This window comes from Pundamilia nyererei, unplaced genomic scaffold, assembly GCF_000239375.1.
Source record: "Pundamilia nyererei isolate P.nyererei 1_Seehausen unplaced genomic scaffold, PunNye1.0 scaffold00002, whole genome shotgun sequence".
NCBI lineage: Eukaryota > Metazoa > Chordata > Actinopteri > Cichliformes > Cichlidae > Pundamilia > Pundamilia nyererei.
Window position 1 is genome coordinate 8,679,200 of NW_005187403.1, and position 17,792 is coordinate 8,696,991.

The following is a 17,792-nucleotide window of genomic DNA, read 5'->3' on the forward strand; positions in this document are numbered from 1 at the left end:
ACACACACACACACACACACACACACACACACACACAGGGGATCTGGGGACTAAATGTCTTCAGGTGGTTGGTGGCCGTGGCGTTTCTTCTGGACATGTCACCTAACCCACAACTCTCCCTGACCCCTGCTGGGTTTCCATGTTAAAGACTAAATGGAGCAGAAGTAGTGGTTGGTATAAGCATATTCTCTCCCCTGGCGTTGAAGCGAAAGTGTCTGCTCTGGTTGAGACGTCTTGGTATTTTTCTTATGCAGTCTTTGATTTGTATTTGCAAATAATAAGCAAATGCCAACAGACATCCAAAATTACTTCACGCAGCAAACTTAAAAAAAAGAGGCCTAATGAAATATACAATCAATGAATCCTCACGGGGAATTGCAAAATGAAACCTCCTTTTAACATTTTATACCTAAGTATGCCATGCTGTGGTTCAGCATTCACACAAGTTCATGTCCCAGCTGTCAAGCAATCAGAATTACTGTATATTTGTTGGCCACATCTACGACTCGCCCTGAATGCGGTGCTCAGTAACTTATTGCCCCGTCCCTAACCTTTATGGGCAGAGGGAGCATCCATCATCTTAAAGTGCGATCTATTCCGGTCCACCTTCAGCCGAGGTGAAGGGGTGGGGACCGCTGAGCCAACATGTGTGCCGGCACAACTTATGGGCTGTCAGCACAAAGTGCAGAGCCTTGCCGGAAAGTGACAACCGCCGAATGACTGACAGTGACATTGCACCATCATCTCCGCTCTGCATATGAGTGTGTGCTTACGTTTGTGTGCTTGCTTTCCCGTAATTAAAGTTATATTTCTGCCTTTGCCCCAGAGGATCTTTTTAATTTTTTTCCTGCAGTCCTCAAAGAGCAAAGACTGCCACTCATCATTATGATGCCTTCATTACTGCCACCTGAAAATGTGACTGCGCCATATTAAACAAACCTTCACTGCGGCAGTGTTGACTCTCATCTTTTCTCAAGACGGCGTTTTTATTTGTACGTTTCAGCGTGGCTCTATATTTTTAGATCTTATTCACCCAACCATGTTCATGTCTTTCCTGTTGATGCCTCAGAATTCTCTTGCTGTCTCGGTGCTATAACAGTCTGCCCCTGTCTTTTCTCAAATTTTCTCCTACGTGACTCCTCCTCCTCTTTTATTTCTCATTTTTTACCTCAGCTTTTCCTCACTTTCGTGTATTCTCGCCTCTCCTTTATGCCATGTGCTCTCTCACTGCACCCCCTCCCCCTCCCCCCGCCGACTCTCCTCTTTCCCATCAGCACCCAGGGACTGATGAATGCGTGGCCTCCTATTGATCGCAATGGGTGATGGATGATGGCTGGGAGATGAGTGATGGGGTGCAGGCAAAGGTGCCAATAAGGGGGCAGCCAGAGGGTGGGGTTTCCCCTACTGGTGTTAATGGGAGAAGACTAGGAGAGACGGCCGCTGTAGCAGCCGCCCAGCTCCGCCTTTTCAGCCCCAGCTACAGCAAGGTGCTGTGTTTTTACTCTAGTTTGCATTTTCTTTTCATGCAGCATCTATGGGTCACACTTTTATGTGTATTGCGCATAAATGCACCCCAAGCTCCTACATGCATGGTTTGTGCAACTGCCTGAATTTGCAGAAAGTGTGCTGAAATGTGTTCTGTTGGTAGATGGAGGGTAAGGCTGTTTAAGTGTGCATGTGTGTGGGTGGGGGGCGGCGTATAGGTGGGGTGGAGTGCCCAAGTGGTGGTTAGCACGAAAAGATGATGGATGGCAGGGCAGGAGGGGAAGACTGCTTTGCAGCTTCAAATTGATATCCCAGCAAATGTTTTTGTCTGCTGTGAAAAATGGTGCCGCAACTCTCATCTCCACTCCACTCCAAGCCCACCCCACCCCCAGCCACACACCCCACCCTCTTTGGTCTCTCTCTCTCTCTCGTTCTTCTGGGCTTCTCCCTCTGCAGTGAATCATGCCCCGCAATCCATTTCTAACACCCCGAGCTTCACTCCTCGTTTCCAAGTATTCTGACAGCACCTGATCACAGCCCCGGCTTCCTGGCTTTCCACTCACATTGCATACCTGGCCTTCATTTCCTTGTTGCCATAGAAACCCTGCCTCAGTTTATTGTTCAACACCTCTCATCCTTTACCCCTTTCTTTTGCTGTGCCCCTCCTGGCTCAGCATTAAGACCAACCGATCAGAGTGGGCTATCAGTTGTGAGCTATTGCTCCAGCTCCTGGGAGGGAATGAAAGAAAAAGTAAAAGTCCTCCAGAGAGACAGAGATTACTCTCTAATTGAGTTGGTAAAAGAACCACAGAGTTTGGGAAAGCAATGCTATACAGAATCCTTGAATACAAACTTCTTAAAATATGACTTAAAGCAATTGCTTTAGGTGGTTTGCAAATGTGACATTTTAGAATAAAGATAAAAAATAATAATAATGACAAGATGTAGTCAGTAAAGTATTGAAATTTAATCTATATCAACATACTGTGTGGACAAGACTTTGTTTTTTATTTCTTAAGGATTAAAAAAAAAATGTTAAAAACAAATCAAAACATTCCAACAGATGGTGGGCAATGTTTGAAAGTGCTCTAAACTTGGTAGTTATTTAGTAAAAAAAAAAAAGTGTTCAGGATGAGGAATGAGAGTGTAATGTTGGGAGAAAGGGATGACGGAGTCGAGCGATAACGGGGGAATAACCGGAGAGATAGGGATGAGCTCACTTCTTTTTCTGTGCTTAAGGAGAGAACCATCTGCAGGAGAGATTGTGGCTCAGATTAGGAGTGAGGCGAGGCTTCGGTGGAGAGGATTACGGCGGCGGAACAGAAGCAGCACTAATAGAGGACAATCCAGCTGCCTGGGACGAGCTCTGCCACCCACCCGGGGAAAAACAAGGAAAAGACAGACAGATATTGGGAGATACAAGCTTCACACTAAAACATGCTTTAAAAGTAGTAGTTTTTAAATTGCTTTAAAGAATTTATTCTAAAATCTTTTGAGAGAAAGACACCAGATTAGGAATGATATATATCCGTTTTTGGTCATCTTACCTTCAGTAATGAATCACTGAAAACCATGAAAACAGAGTTTATTTGTGAAAATCAGAAAAGGACAAAACATATGTATATCATCTTTTTTTTTAAATCCAGTGATGTAAAGAATCACAGAACAGCTGAGGTTTACTTATATTTATATACCCTAAATCTGAGGTTAGAGTTCATCTATCTTTGGCTCCAAGATAACTCTAATCCTAGTTCACTAACTCGGCTGCCTAGTGAAGGGGCCAAGAAGCCTACTCCCATAAGACCAATCTCTCTGACATCTGGGCCTCTGCCTTTCCCTGGGCTCCAGACAGATGTTGGATGACTGTTAAGCTCCCAGGGTTCTTAGGAGAGGAGAAGCGAAAGCTGACTATGGTTTAGCGGTACTTAAGAAAATAGCTTTGTGCCAGTCAAACATGTAAGTATGACAAAAGGTTAGAAAGGCTAACAAAGCCTAATCAAATGTAAACTGAAGACATACAGAAAGAGCATGTTGATATTTCAGTATTTTGCGCCTACATAGCTTGTAGTTTTGGGGCGTTAGCATGCTAATGTTAGCTGTTACGTCAAAGGATAAGCATTTCATCACATTCCCTGGACAAAAGTGATATAGGCATCTGTGTAAGGGGCAGAACAGAGAAGCAGAAAAACCGATAACATTCTTTTCGTCTGCTTGGCTGTTTTTTAAACTACAGAATGACCTACTGTGTTAAAACATTTAGTCGATGTAAATGTGCTAACCCTATCAGGGATGTTTTCCTGCCTCTGCTATCTTTAGCACTCTTCTCCAGATTGTGGGGGTTTAGATGCCTTGGTATTCAAAGTCTGTACAGATTTACAATCAGTGTGTAATTAACACATCACTGGGCACATGGCACATACAAACACAGACGCAAATTCCACAGTAAGTTACACTTATGTGCTTATTTAGCGAAACACACACAGTCATACACCTGTGTATATGTTTACTGTAATTATTTTATGGTATGTATTTAAACCTTTAAATGAAAAAAAAAATTATCAGATTTAATTATTTAATTATCATGGAAAGTAAAAATCACAGTGTTTTAGTGCTCATTAAAATTTTAAGCTAAAGCTTCTCTTCCTTGCCACAAGGGGTCGCCACAGCAGGTAGATCCCTATGTTTTCACTTCCTGATCGTGTTCTGAAGGAATGCACACTAATAGTAGTGCTTGTATTCATATACAAGTATTAGTAATAGTGCTTTTTTAACAATTACCTAATGAAATTTCTCTGCATTAAATCTGCATGGTCATAAACTCAGTTATCTGGCATTCATTGCCTCTAAGATGAACCTGTGATTATGTGACTGGTGGCTCCTTCCACCAATTTCAGGCCTTGCATCACGCATGTCCTTTACTATTGGGTCTAAGCCTTGTAATCTTATTTTCTGTATGTGCTCAGCAGTTTAGGTTGGAGATTTTAGCCTATAAACTTTAAAAAGTGTTTTATGAAAATACAACATTTAAGCCTAAATGTACTGTAAGTACTTTTATCTGCCCCAGCCCAGCATAACATAGCAGGCTAAAAGATGTTGAAAGATTGCGAACCCACCCTGTTCACCCCATAATGTCCAGTTGTCTCTCTATAATGGCCATGATATAGTTTGATTGTTGGATTAAACACTTATCCCTCCCCTCAGTCTGCCTTATTGATTTTCCTTATCCCTCCACCCTCCCACACTTTCCTCTGCCCCCCTCTTAAAGGTGAAGTGGACGCGCGTCCTGATAAATGGCAGAGGATTGATTCGTATTTAATTAACAATTTGCAGGAGACTCTCTCTCCCTCCTCGCTTGACTCCCCATCCCTCCCCTCTCTTTTTCTCTCTATAAGGCCTCGGACGGCTTGTGAGACACGCAATGAGGAGAGGAGAGGTGATGCATGGATAATTTATAGTCTGATCGATAAGTCCTGGCCTAACATCTCCACTACCTGGATATGAGGGCTGGAAGGGGTGTCAGGCTCCACAAACGGGGGGAAAAGGTGAATGCTCAAGAAAAAAATAAAAGGAAAGACTCCCAGACAAGAAGAACACGGTGAGAAGCAGTATAGACTTCTTTTTCAAAGACTAAAAGTATAAAGTAAATGACAATCCAATATATGTTGCAAAGGAGAAATAAAAATAGAGAAATAACAATTGCAAGCTCAGACAGCTCAAGCGAAGTGTCTGGTGTATCAGAAAGGAAGTACCAAAGGAAAACTTGTTTGAATTTTAACATCCTGTTGATGGAAGAGATGTATTGATATGGCCAGGAGGCATTAAACAAAATCATTAATGTTAATAAAGATAATCACTAATCTGCACATGAACATAAGAAGATATACCAGTAACTGCAAAAATTAAACACCAACCACATAGAAGTGTACTTAATTGTTATGATGGGGGATGCTTTTGAGTCTGCATTTTCTAAAGAAGAGAAAAACACAAAAACTGCAGGAGCAATGTATGATTATTAGCAAAGAAAGATTTAGAGAAAGATCTAATACACCAAATATATAACAGATTGTTTTAGTTAAGAGGTAAAAAAGTTCGAAATGAGTTAATCATAAAACGATTTCTAAGTCATCAACCTTTTATTTTGGTCCAGTTTGTTTTCATTCTTTATCTTTTGTGACAGCAGATTTGATATCTTTAGGTTTTGGTGCGTTGGGTAAATCTAAAAAGGTGCTCTATGGTGTCTCCGACAGTGTATTGTGATAATCTGATCTAATTTTTGTTGCCTCTATTTATCCGCCCACTGAATAACTAAATTGTCCAAACAGCCTCCAGTCTATGCCAAATCCATGGGCGCTGTTGTTCCGTCACTCATCCATTAGGGGGTGGCGCTGAGTGCACATTCTTTTTTGTTTCTCATCAGCTCTCCACGCACAGTCCTGAAAAGAAAAAGGAAAGAACACAACAACATAACAAACCCTCCTTAAGCTAATTTTAAAAGCCCATTGTTGTCATGAAACCTTCAATATAAAGCACACAGACTAGTATGTGGCAGCATGGTTTGCATAACTCAGGAGAGGAAATAACATTATTTACAAAAAACACCCCCCCAAAAAATCCACAACCAAGGTGAGAAAAAAGGCAATTAGTTAGTGCTGCTGCCCCCACGCTTAGGATAACTGGCTCTGGCACTGGACACCAACCCCTCTCCAGTCCAACACACACAAACGCACACTCACATACACACAGAAGCACAAGATGGGCCGCTGAGTGGGCACCATGTGTGATGAGACCACAGCATTTACAGCCCCCCACATAAAAGTGTTTTATCACATATCTTGTAATGCAACACATTAAGGGCTGCTGTTGTTATTCCCAGCAAGGTCATTTTTATCTCCTTCCCCGCCCGCAACCCTCGATCTTTGCAGTCTATCTCCCTCTCTGTCCCCTTGTTGCTGTTCTTAACACGGTAACTGCGATGCACGGTGCTGTTATTATACCCATAAAGGTGTGAACATGGGGAAAATATACGCATGGAGCAATGGCAGAGGGCTGCACATTGACAAGGTTATCTGGAGCAGTGGTTTAACTGGGCGCCCGTGTTTGTGTACTTGTCGGATTCTCCCCCCTTCCTCCTTTGGTTCAGCTGATATGCACAGTCCAGTGCTGGAGACATACACGCGACATGTGTGTGTGCAAAATCTGCACTCTCTGTGTGTGTAATCATTGGTGGGTGCTGTCTTCTGTGTCGCCGCTGAACTGCTTTTGAGCTTATCTTTGGATTATTATTGTGCCAGACCTACTTTTACCTTCCATCACTATTTTTGATCTTTCTTTTGTTCAGATTTTTCATACAGTCATCATCTTAATGAACGCGTATATATATATTTTTATTATTGTTATTACTATTCCCTCCCTTCCAAATTTAAGTCCGCTGGCTTTTCTGGTAATCCCATCAGTTCGGCCTCACCCCCCTAACCCAAAACTCTCCTTCAGCTTCAGCAGTAATAAAAGAAAAAGCATAATCCTGTGTTTAGAAATATGAGATTTACTTGTTGGAATCTGGCGAGCCATGTTGGATTAAGAAGGGCCTGGGCTGTGCCCCCCTGGTGATCATGCCCCTGGATGGATGGAGAGGCTAGTGTGGAAAGTGTAATACTTATAGACAGTGAGGTCTTCAAATTTAAAGTCTTTTAAATATTTCTTTAATTTTAGTTCAACTCCTGTGGGCCAAAAAATGTGCAAATAATTTTAGCTAAAAAATACAAATGCATGTCATTAATAAAAGGAGACAGTCAACACACACCAGACAGATGCGTCTTTGATTTCTTTCCTCTTGCACGTGTGTGTGTGTTTCTATGTTGGTGTGTAAGTCTTTAAAAGAGAAAGTGTGCGTGTGTTCATGTTATTTATGGCTGTCTGGATTTGAGATGATAGAACTGGAAATTGGGTTGCTTTTTAATTTTTTTCCCCTTCTCCTTTTCCCCCCACCCGTTCTTTACTGCACACTGCTCATTTATTTAATACCCTCTAAAATGTAAATCCGTATGCACACATGCATCCCGGACAAAACCCCAGATGTGAATTTTATGTAAAACGTACCCATAACTCTCGCCTACGATGTAACGTATGGCTCTGTGTAATTTCATTACGTAAAAGGGTTTTTTGTTTGTTGGAGAGCGGGATGTGTGTGTGTGTGTCTGCACGCAAGTGGACGTGTGGATGAGGTTTAGGATTAGAAGAAAAAGTGATTATTAGCAACGCCGTATGTTTGTTTGCGCCCGCCTGCGCATACTTTACAGGGTCGAGGGTGAATGTGTGTCAGCATCAAGATCTCGGAAATGCAAAGTGGACAGAGGCATTAAATAAAGAGGAGAGCTTTTCATTGGCATTAGAATAATCCAAGCAGGGTTTTGTTTGGAGAGTTTTGCCTTGCGCTCCATTTACATATGAGGCCAAAACATAAAGGTCAAACACCAATAATTTCTAATACTCTAAGTAATGTGAAATATGTGGTATGACCTCAGCTGTGATAAACCGTCCGAGAAACATAAGTGAAGATTAGAAATGTGGTTTATTTCGTTAAGTACGTTTTGTTATGGGATTTAATAATACCATTTCGAAATGCCGAGAACTGCATGCAATCAGAGTGTTGTGTGTTTTGTAGAATGACATATTTTTAGTCTCGTTTAACATGGCTGTGTTTACTGTAATAATGATTTCATAGACCGCATACATGCGTTTTCTGTGTTTAATCCTCTGTATTTGTTTTTATTTGTCATGTACAGAACGTCACAGTGAAGCAAAGATGCAAATAGCATCCAAAGAAGAATGTGCTTTCAAGAAAGCTGCATGAAATTCAAGCTTTTGTAAGGCCATTAATAAAAATGAGGAAAACTTGTGTGTAGATGAGTTCGATTAATGAATCCTTCAGAATTTACCAGTGTGTGTTTATCATGCCTGCCCCTGTGGGTGCATGTTATTATCTCGTTATGCTATTCTGCTTCTCACACGCGGGTCTTTTATTCAATTAGTGGAATTAGAGTATGAAGGGAAAACAGCAGTTTAACCCCTTCTTGCATTGTTAGATTAAAGTGTTTGTTAAAACCTGCTCATTTTGCATCTTTAAAAAAAACCCACTCTGCTTTTGTCCCCTTTATGTTTCATTATGGCATTTAAAAATACCATCTCAATGTCTGTGAAGCACTTTGTTGTACCTGTGACTTTTAAATGTGCTATAGAAATAAAATTGAAATTGAAAATTGAAATTGAATGTCAGCAGCTTGCCTAAGGACAAAACCCACAGCACAAACATCAGATCCGAACCTTTTCTTTTATTAATAAAAAGCCAATCTATAATGTGGAAATCATGGTCTGCTGGTATTGATCGAGGTTGCCGGGTTAGTGCGCTGTGTGACAGTGAGACCAAGAGTGTATTTGTACATAAATATTTGTGGGGTGTGTGTGTGTTTTATGCGTCTCTTACTGTGTGTGTAACCTGTACCAGACACTTCAGTCTATTGGATTGAGATTCATTTGCTATTTAAGGGTCAGGGTTTAGGCTGTGTGTGCGTTGCATGCCTCGCTGATCAATACTATTGCCACACATCCTGCCTGACCCTGGCATTTTGTCACAGTAAATCCCCAAGATCCCTTTTCTCCTGTTCACCCCGGCCTCTCCCCCCTCCTGCCTTTTTTTGCTCCTTAAGTCATTTAAAGAAGTGATGGACTCAAGGGGGAGCACTTTGAAAGATCTAAATACATTTAATGTAGCAGGGGATGGCTGTTTGATGGGTAACGCTCAAGATTCAACCGATGGCCTTCTCTCTAGAGGGATGCACTGCCGAAGAGATTTTTGAGTACGTCATTTTGTGATGACTTGGTTTATTTGATGGGAAAGCTTGGCGGGTTGATGCTGGAATCAACTGCACAATGAGCATTATTTATTTATTTCATTTAACGTGTTTTTACAAGAAGATTTTTAGTTTTTCAGCTGATATGCAAAAAAACCCATGACTAAAATCACTAAAACCATTTCCTATAAAAATTCATGCATATCCTGGCCAAAGATTGACCAAAACAAACCAAATATAATTTTTTAAATAATGAAACCAGAGTTTTAAGTTTTATATACTACATACTGGTGTATAGATTTAAGAAAGTGCTTTTTGTATTTTCACTTTTTTTTAAACTGATGTATAAAACCGTCGTAGAAGTCTATGCAAATGTGAATATAGACAAACAAACACAAGCAAGTGTCCTTCAGACATCCTTAGGCATCCTTCTTATTCTATGCAAAATGCAAAGAAGATGCCCTTTCACCTCTCATCTCGCTGCTCTACATACTTTTCTCCTTCCATCTCCCTTTCCTTCCTTCCCTACACCCTACCTTGGTGGCAGCCGTCACACTGCACAGACGTGTGTGCCTGTCCGCTTTGATATAGTGGCATAAGGTTTCCTGATGACCAAGGTCAGGGACAAACAATCTATTCAATCCACTCATTATTATTAGTGGTATAAATAAATTTGCTTGGAAGACTGCTCCTTGAACTTTGAACCCTTACCCTCGGCTGAAATTTATCTTTCCACCATTTTTCCCTGTTGCTTGGTGATGAAAGGTGTCTTTTCCTCCCAGTCTTCTGCGGTCTCTGCTCCACATTGGCAACAAATCCATTAGCTGAATGAGATGAATACTGCAACTCTGCATATGCAATATTCAAAGGTAATGTTTTTAGACTAGATTAAAAAAAATAAAAATAAATTATATATATATTCCCATAATTTACTCTAAATCTAAATAAGTTGACAGAACCTAAAAAATAAAGCTGTTTTTATTTGACTAAGCTGCTGAATCATAAATAAACAATTATCTCCAAAACATAAGTGTTTGGATTTTGTGCTAGATGTACTTTTTGACTTGTGTGTATTTATAGTGTAACTAATAGCAATGTAACCTATATAACAGGGTAGGACTGTAATTTCAATATTTGAGCAGCTATCACTTACCCAAAATAAATAATACAATTATCTATCTCATTGTTTATTTGTTTTCTATGAAACTGCAGTATTCATCAACAATTCAGCAACCCACTGCACTCATGTTGTCACAATTATTTCAACATTTAGGTTAATATAACAACTTGGGCAACTTAACTGAACTCAACATAATAACTTATCATTTGCAGATGCAACACACTAGCTTTCCCAAAACACCTGCATACGAAACACTACAAAGTATTTTATCAAAAGGTTACAGGAATGATCCTCTAAAATTAGGGAATTTTACTGTTTCAAATTTTTCTAATCTCATTTTCAACATCTTCTCATGCACCTCTATACCAGTTTCAGCATGGCTGCCATAGACCCCTTCATAACATGCATCCCCTTGTGCCTCTACTGCATGTGCTGAATCACCTTCAATGTGTTTAAAAGTCGGTCATAATATTATTATATTTTTCAGTCCCAGTAAATATAGAATGTTAAGATTATGTTGGTGCAGCTAAAATAATAAATGTAATAAAAGTCCTATGTAGCACGATCTCAGTCAGTTCTTCTGAATTTTCTCCAACCCACAACTCAAGACATTATGAACAAATGATGAGCGTGAGCCAATCTAGCTCATTATCTTACTTCCTGGATTTTTCCCAAGGAAGTAAAAACTGCTTGGTTGTAGCCAGCAACCCAGCTCTCATCATGCCTGAAGATCCTTCATTTGAAACTGGGTTGAGTTTGAAAAAGAAGGCGATCTTTCCTCAATATGATGACCATTGTGAAATCACAGAGCACCAGTGCAAGTACTGAGAACAGGATTTACGGAGAGCTACCTAAATATAGCTTGCTGGAAACAGTCTGAATTCGGCCAAGAGAATGACCGTGAAGGGGTGATCAGCTAACAGCCATCAGTGTGTCTGCTATAATCTGAATTTAAATTATAAAACACAACCCCCAAAATAATAATAATAAAAAAAGAAAACAACAGACTGTATATAAAAGATGGCTGTAGCAGATGGCGCCTTAAACCTGCAATCATTTCTGTAACCGGCAGGCGGTTGCAATACTTAATGTGCCTAATTACTTTGAGCATTTGAATTTCCAGTTTTAATAAATGTTAATGAGTCTAATGAAATCATACATTGACAAAACAAACAAACAAAAGAAACCTTATAGCTAAAACACCACAAACCCAAAACTTTTATAGTCTTCTTTAATGCCATTATAGCACATACAATGTTCATATGTATAATAATCTAAGTCCTCCCAACATCGACATTATAGATGGAGTAAAATCTGCAATCGGTTAATGTAACATTATAAGACAATATATAACAACATAAAAGCTCCTTGCACGTATACTCTTCCGTAGTGTCTACAGCGCACATCCCTCACCATGCTTTTCATTACTTTCCAACTTTCACCCTGTAAAACAAAAACCTAGATGTTTCAGAAAGGACGGCATGAAGAGTTGTACACCATACTGTATCCTGCTCCTGTATTAACAATAGTTCTCCCTCTTGTCTTTGTCCCTGATCTCTCCCCTCCCTCCCTCCCTCGCTCCCTCCCTCCCTACCCCCAGAAACCAAATTATAAAATCATCGAGAGCATGATGAGATTGCTGCTCGGTTATTAATCTTCAATAAATACATCTTGACCCAAGGATTAAGTGTATGCCCTCTCCACCCCCTTGTCCTCTCCACCCACCCACCATCACCCCCCACCCCCCCACCCCCAGCACACAGCACCCTCACTCATCTCTCCAGAGATCCGTTGACATGAATTATGAAAAAAAAGAACAGCCAAGGGCTGAGAGAGAGAGAGAGAGAGACAGGAGCTGGAACAAATGTTCCAACCTGGATTGACTATTGGGCGAATGATGGCAGCGACCTTGGAGGGGGTCGCCAGGCTCAAGTGGGATTACTTCTTCCCTCTGGGAAAGACAAATAGCATAGCTGGAGACGTGCTCAACTAGAAACCTTGGCACGCAATAAGTACAATTTTCAGATGGTTACAACATGTATGCTATATGATATTAGAAATAAAAAAGAGAACCTTACCTCTAATGTGTAAAACCACCACTAAACAGGATTTCTTTTTGCTAGAATGATTATGAACAACCTGTTATTGCTCTATCATGTGATGAATATTTCTAAGCAGTTAGGCTTAATGAGGGAAGACGCGACTCCTGCATTGCAATTCTGGCCACATTGATTACCTGATGCAACACTTAACATAAATGGGCATGGTGAGTTAGGTGACTCTTAGTTATAGTTAGGATTAGAAATCCTCTAAAAAAGTGAGAAAAATAACATCGATTTAGCAGATTTGCTCTTTATTCACTCTGCAACTGTCAACTGCAATGACATTAAAGGAACTGACTGGTCAAGACCAGTCTGTCTGTAGACGATAATAATGAAGGAATTAAGTTTTATTCATGCTGCAGGAAAAAATGAGAGATTAACAAAACAGGAGGCTGTCTCGAAATCAGAGTATAAACTAGAATATTGTGCAAAAGTCTTGAGCCACCCTTCAATTCTTTTCCAAAGAGACAAACTTTTAAATCTTTTTGAAAGTGGTCTGGCGCAATTTTTTGTTTGGTAAGACACTTAAAACTAACCAGTGAATCATCCGAGCATAAAAAAGGTATTGAACTCAAAAGGTGAATTTGTGCTGTCGACATTTAACAGATGACATGACCTGACACGGGACCTGAGAGATGCATCTGGCCCTTCATCCATCTACGTTAAGCATCATCAGAAATGATCTTAGTGGAAGGGTGGCTGTCAACAAGCTATTCATGAGGAGAGGAACGGGGAGAAAAGGCTGAGGTATGTCAAATTTCTCAAGAACTGAAAAAACAGTGGCAACAGGTCTTATGGAGCAATGCATCCAGATTTTAAATATTTGGTTCAAATCATCATCAATCTGTACGTGTATGATGAAATTATAAATTGGATTTTGATCCACCATGCGGTACCCAGTGGAAAGGATTTGGCTTCATTTTTGCACAAACACACTGTGAATGGAGTAAAGGCATACCTGAATAGAAAAACTCATACCTGAACACTATCAGTCAGGGACTGGCCTCCCCAGTACTCATACCTCAACATTATTGAAGCACCGTGGGAACCTTTTTGACAGAGAACAAAAAGGAAAAAAAAGAAGCCGACATGTATAGAAGAGCTTTGAATGTCCTTCAAAAAGCCTGGAGAATTATTCCTGAAGATTAAAGGTGGTTATACCAAATACTTTCAGGCTTGTTCGAAGTTCACAGACTTCTGTTTTTGCCTCATATACTGTGTTTGTGTGTATGTTTGCAGCAGGGTCAAGCTGTTTCTGTAGAATAGCTTTCCATATGTATAAACACATAAAGAGAGTAATTGGGAATTACATGTTGCAGTATTTCTTTTTTATACTTTGACTGATATATGAATCAAATACATAATATAAAATCTTTATATTCTTCAGATAGAACCAGGCAGAAACTTTTCCACGACCGAGGAGCCATCTCCTGGCCGTAGCTTTAAGACAAGAAACTCATTTCTGTTTGAAACGCACAAGTGTATATTTTAATTTTTGGTAAAACAAATCATGATGTTCTTAATCTCTTTCCATCCCCCCCTGCAGCTCAATATTAAAACACTAAAGAGCAAACATTCAGGGCTTGCCCTCCTTGTCTCTTCACCCCTCCCTTCTTTTCATGCAGGCAACTAAAACTGTGTAAGACTTAAGTGGTTCAGCTACCCTCTCTTTCATTTGCCACTTTAAATGCTGGCTTCAAAATCAACAATTATATTAAGTGATTTGTCACCTTATACAGCGAGCGAGCAGACTCTAAAAACATCTGTACTGATGTACTGTACTGTCATGGCTGTTGTAGACACGTTGCGGCTGTTTTTCTGTCATCTCTGGGCTTTCCATGTTCTGGATGCAGGAATTGTATGTCTCCCATCCCTGGCTGGCTTCTCTCCTATCTGCAGTGCCACTAAGAGGTGACAGCTGAGCAATGGCCTTTCGCGGGCGAAGCAATAATTGAAAAGTGTGATGGCTGGCTGCTGGTGTAGCGACCATCTGCGAGTCTGAGTGGTTTTAGTGCGTGTTGCACTCGTGGGTGGGGAGGTCGAGGGTTATGCGAGAGCCAGACAGCCTCCCCGAGGGAGCTGTTAACACCTCATAGAAGCCAAAAGCCTCGGAGAATGCCCTTTGCAGAGCCAAGGCTCCTAATGAGAAAGAAGGTGATTATCCCACTGTGATAATCATATAAGCACGTGCTGCTATGAATCCTGACAACAGTACTAATGAGGCAAAAGCCAGCAGAAATATGGTTAAAGCATCACTATGTCCAGTTTGCAAACAAAGTTTTTCATGGGCTAAATTATCACTGTTGAACTGGGGGAATCTGACTGGGATACTTGCAGATGGAAAATTTATTACCCAGGAAAACAATTAATGCTGAAATGATTACACAGCTGATGCACAGAAAATTAATTCCATCCATGTACGTTTGATAATTATTTATTTTTTCCATAAATCACAAACAGTTTGTTTGTCGTTTTTAAATACTTCAACTATTTCTTATTAATTCTGACTTTTTTGGTCCACTCTGAGCTGCAACTTAATACTTAATACTGATAAACAAAAAGACCGACCTGTGATTCTATTCTGAAACGAGATGGCCTTTTATTGGTTGATGTTAAATATCACTGCATTCATATGCAGCTGTAAAACCGCCGTGAAGGATGATGCGTTAACAAACACAACACATGAAAATCAGTATGTGTCTCATGCACATGCTCCCGGGTTAATGCCTGTATGAAGTGCTTTGATGATTGCATTAAAGATGACAAATACCTATATGCCAGCACTGAGAGGAAGAGCTGAGTGATACATTAGCCAATACATTTCTAATATGAACGCTCCTGAATGCATTTCAGTCAGCCATTGCAGACAGATTACTAGATATTGCATTCCTGTCTAATAATAAAATGAAGAAATAATTACGCAGCTTGCGGGTAATGGGGAGGTGGAGCAGTGATGGATTTGATTAAAGTTGTCAGAGAAAACAGATGCTAATGACTGTGTTGATTAGTTACATTCCTCTAATGCTGCTGCTGGTGCCATTAATCTGCAGTATAAACAAAAGTATCATGCTGGTCCCTGCTGTGCTTGCAGTTTGTTTGCTTGTGTGTGTGTGTCTGCCATCATGGAGACACTTTCTATTTTTTTGTACTATCCAGTCAAACACAAAGTTTTTTTGTGTGCCTGTTATTTGGGGATAGTGCATATTTTAATTTGACAAATATAGCTAAAAAAATATTATTTTGAAAACAAAATTCATTTTTAATTTCACTCCATACCTGCCATTTATTTCCCAGCACTTTTTCCTCCTCAAGACCAAAAAGGCCCGCCCACTGCAGGACCTTATTCAATTAACACATTGCCTTAATTGATTGATATCTGTACCACAGATAATCCCCTATGCCCCCCTGAGATCCCAAAATGAAAAAGAGCACACTGCCTCTGGCATGCATACACACACACACACTAAGCAGCCAGCCCTCCGTTGCTGCTCCATTAGGTCTGAATTGTAGTTGTGATGTGTGGGACCCAGGGGAGGTGTTATTGTCAGCCCTGATTTACTCAGCACCATCTGACATGGGGCTGGGGGGCCTGTGTGCATGTGTGTGTGTGTGTGTGTGTGTGTGTGTGTGTGAGGCCGTATATGAGAGACAACAGGCGTTCAGCCAGCCTTAGAGTCCTTTACAGAAAGGACTGTTAAAAGCAACAGTTTAACAGTAACCACAAAGTGATGGGCAGCCTTAAACCTCATCAGGATTTCATATTCTACACCTTGTAATTTATATTTTACGAGTGTTACGCTGCCAACACTGGTGGCTTCAAGAGAGAACGTATTATATTTATGAATTTATTTCTTCCTCCAATTAACAATCATTGGTGAAAAAATGCCCCACTTTATTTATTATATTTATTTGATTTGAGATAAAATAAATAAAAATGTCCAAGATTGGGAGAAACATGGCTCATCCAATCGCAAATGGTTTTCATATTATATGATACTATATCCAACATTTTTGTTTGTTTGTTTTTTCCTGTTTCCCACTGCAGTTAATATAAAAAAAAAGTTCACTCACTGATGATTTCTTATACTAGCCAAGTGTGATGTTCTCATTTTAAAAAACAATTTCCATTATAAGAATGTTGTGAACAATTTAATAAACTAAATGGTGAATGAAAAAAAAGAAGAAAAAAAGAGGCTAGTTTGTTGATATTTACTCCGGTAAGCGGAGGTGTGGTTGCAGTGCTTTAGAGCAACACACAAATAATTTTTTGATCTGTTGTTAAATAATTTTTTTTCTTGTTTATGACTGTGAGCTGGCAGTCATAAAAAGATATCTAAATTTCATTTGTAAGTGTAATTATAACTCATTGTAACTGAAAAAAAAAAGTTCTGTAAAGCACTGAAAAAACCATGATATGAAAATAACAATTATAATGTGCATTACGTTACAATGTATGTTACAGAATTAACTTAAGTCTTGGTTTTATAAATTTTATTTTACAGACATGATAAAAATATACGTTATTAAAGGATTTGTTTGCTGTGATATCAGAAATTAGAAGAAAAGACTGAAGTATCATTGACAGTCTCATAAACTGAAGTTGGCTAACATAGCATAGTATAAAGGCTGTAAGCAGGGGAAACTGGTTAAGAGGAAATCCACATCAAACAATAATTTGATGTTTTTACATTTTTTTGTATGATGATGGAAAAACCCTAAAACAAAAAAACATACATAACACTGCAATAATAAGCTTTAGATGCAGTGAATAGCAGATGTTTTTAAACCAACTGCACTGTTTCTTTTGGTTTTCATTCTTTATGCTGGACTAGTTGTGTCCTGTTTAGCTTCATATGCAACAGCAGACAGAAATGAGAGGGGCATTTAACTTCTCATTGGATGCTCATCTTAAAAATTAAAACATTTAAGAAGACCCTTTTAAAAATGCTGATTATTTAGATTGTATGCAGACTTTGAAATAAAATAATTTGTTATTTATGATGAAATTTTAACTGTTATAAAAGTGGGTTAAGATGCTTTTATTCCCCTCCCTATTTTTTTCTTCTTTTTTTGCACACATGTTACTGCTTTTTATAGAAATCCTGTGCACGAGTCAAGAATCATGCAATCTTCAACTGCTTTTAATTGTGTACAATACAACAACAATCCTACTGATTCACACAATTAAGTAAAGTTTGGTTTTCCTAATTAATTTTTGTTAATTTTGTTAATTAATTC